We start from the raw sequence: 2,821 nt of genomic DNA, 5'->3' as shown, positions 1-2,821 counted from the left end.
GAAATAGCAGGCATATTCTAAATTGATTAATTTCATTCCATAAGTAGGTGGTTATATTTTTTAAAAAGAAAATTGGTGCTATTTGCAAAGTTGGAAGAAATAATAGATGTTAATACATCCATGACTGTCTAGAGGGTAGAGTGCACCAACGTCAGGCAGGTATATTTCTGACAAATTCAAGTACCAAGGAAACCTGATTTACTCTGTAAAAAGTAGTGGATAATGATAAAAGATGAAGGAACAATGTTGGCTGGCTATAGAAGACCATGATCAAGCGCAAGAGGTCAGAAAGTGCGATTGAATTTTACATTTTACATCACCGCAGTCAGTAGACCCAGACCCCAGGAACGGAGCGAGGGTGGCAGAGGCATGATATGGCAGATAATGTCTGGGTATCAACACATGTTTCTTGGTAACTTGTTTCCTGCTACTTAGATTTCCTGCACCAGACATATTCCCACTATGGTAACAGGTGATAATTCTATCATGTCGTAACAAATCACAGACCTCAGTTGATGCCTCATGTTAGAATAATCACAGATGGTTATTAGTATAAAGATACTTTATTTCATGTATCTATGATACCATATACTTAAACTAGTGAAATTTATTTGTTATGTTACCCATATAAGAGTATTTTTCGTTATTGCCCATTAGTGGCGCACAGAAGTAGTTTACTGACTCCATAACGAGTCTATGTGCTTGACAGTCAACTTGGCTTATTACACACAGAGAAGATGAGTTCTTCTGACATATCAACACCTCAGCTTGCTATGTGTCTGCTTCCTTATTGCTTGGGTGAGGTTTCATGCCCTATCATGAGCAGGACAAGTTTCTGGATGTGCAGTAACATCCTTGTGCTACTTTGCCAAAAATTCAACCCAACAGTACTGGATTAAATATGCCCACATGACTGTGGATAATTATGATGACTGACATTCCCAGTTAAGGGTACCATGAATATCTGACGAATAATCGAAAATTAGAAGAAAAAAATCCTGTGTAATCTGGTAGCCTTTGGTAACCCTGTGTTGTAACATTTCTGCAAAATTTATGACTAATGGAGTTATGACTAATTTTCTGACCCCCCCCCCCCCCTACTTCCTACTACACCTTTGATCCCTGCTTATCATGTCCGTGCATATATATGTTCATTATTTTATCGCAATAAAAATGGCCCAAATGTGATCTAGTCTGGTATCTACTTATAAAGGCTAGCTGGCACCTAACACCCCAGACTTCTCCCGGGAGTCCTCTCCTGGCACCCTGATCAGTCACCCCGAGAGAGGTATAGAGGAGTCATATGTGTCGCTTCTCTGGAAAACTCTTTTATTTGAAGTATTTTCTGAATAATTCTTTCAAGAATGGGAAGGCATTCTAATAAGAAACTTATGTTATGAGAAAAACAAAAGAGAATGCTTGGTTCTTTGTGAGAGATGACTCCGAAGGTCTGCCTCAGTCGTTGTGGAAGAGGTTGGCGAGTTTGTACATTGTCTTGGGCTGCTCCTCTGCCACGTGCAGCATCTCCCTCGTCCCCAACTGCCATCTCTCCCTCGTCCCCAACTGCCATCTCTCCCTCGTCCCCAACTGCCATCTCTCCCTCGTCCCCAACTGCCATCTCTCCCTCGTCCCCAACTGCCATCTCTCCCTCGTCCCCAACTGCCATCTCTCCCTCGTCCCCAACTGCCATCTCTCCCTCGTCCCCAACTGCCATCTCTCCCTCGTCCCCAACTGCCATCTCTCCCTCGTCCCCAACTGCCATCTCTCCCTCGTCCCCAACTGCCTTCTCTCCCTCGTCCCCAACTGCCATCTCTCCCTCGTCCCCAACTGCCATCTCTCCCTCGTCCACGACTGCCTTCTCTCCCTCGTCCCCAACTGCCATCTCTCCCTCGTCCCCAACTGCCATCTCTCCCTCGTCCCCGGCTGCCTTCTCTCCCTCGTCCCCGACTGCTATCTCTCCCTCGTCCCCAACTGCCATCGCTCCCTCGTCCCCAACTGCCTTCTCTCCCTCGTCCCCAACTGCCTTTTCTCCCTCGTCCCCAACTGCCTTCTCTCCCTCGTCCCAGGTACATCCACACATCCTCTTCATGAATGTAATTAGCCCCAACCATCTACATCAAGCATGCCTGATGTAACACCGCTTGCATCTTCAACACCATCGTATAGGCCTGTATATAGAGATCTGACTGCCCTGGACATTCTTCAGAGATGTCTCAAGGGGGCAACCCAAAATCTGAAAGAGAGTCTGCATTCCAAAATCTGGTTAAGAAAAAAAAAGAAAGAAAAAGCAAGCATTTAGCTCCGAGTACCAGCCAGGAGCTTTCTAGTAAGCAAACCTGGAGACAATGATACCCTCACCTTCGAGCAACTAATGCCAGGTACCAACTATACTTTATAATACCATGTGATTGCCATAGAATGCATCAGGATTAGTGCAAAGTTAAAAATTCTAAAAGAATATAAATGTGAATGCAGGGAAATGTATTTTCAACTTTAAGGCTTAATAGCTCAAAACCACACCTTTGTCTACATATTTTGATATTTCTCCATAACTACTCAAGCGATTCTAATGGGGTTTGGAGCATTTGAAAGCTGAATAAATTTACGATTTTTTGTATGTTTGGTTTTTCATATCACGTGATAGAAATCCATATATTATATTTTATCTCCAGAAGAAAGGACATAAAAATATATATATATATCCCACCAAACTATGAGGGTATTCAAAAAATTTATCATACACAAATTAGGTATTGCTATAGATTATTTGTGGTATTTTTTTTTAACAAGTTCAGTCAGTGGATTAGTGAGGAATAAAAAA

At 42.9% G+C, this 2,821-nt stretch overlaps 1 protein-coding gene across 2 annotated transcripts in view; it reads left to right on the top strand.

Moving 5' to 3' along the window:
• Nucleotides 1–2,821, top strand: part of LOC119586114 (protein jim lovell-like) — a 15,713-nt gene that overhangs the window by 10,609 nt on the left and 2,283 nt on the right. The gene's annotated exons all lie outside the window — the stretch shown is intronic.

Source organism: Penaeus monodon, chromosome 21 (assembly GCF_015228065.2).
Source record: "Penaeus monodon isolate SGIC_2016 chromosome 21, NSTDA_Pmon_1, whole genome shotgun sequence".
Classification (NCBI taxonomy): domain Eukaryota; kingdom Metazoa; phylum Arthropoda; class Malacostraca; order Decapoda; family Penaeidae; genus Penaeus; species Penaeus monodon.
The sequence above is the reverse complement of the archived record's forward strand: the minus strand, read 5'-3'. Positions and strand labels throughout refer to the sequence as shown.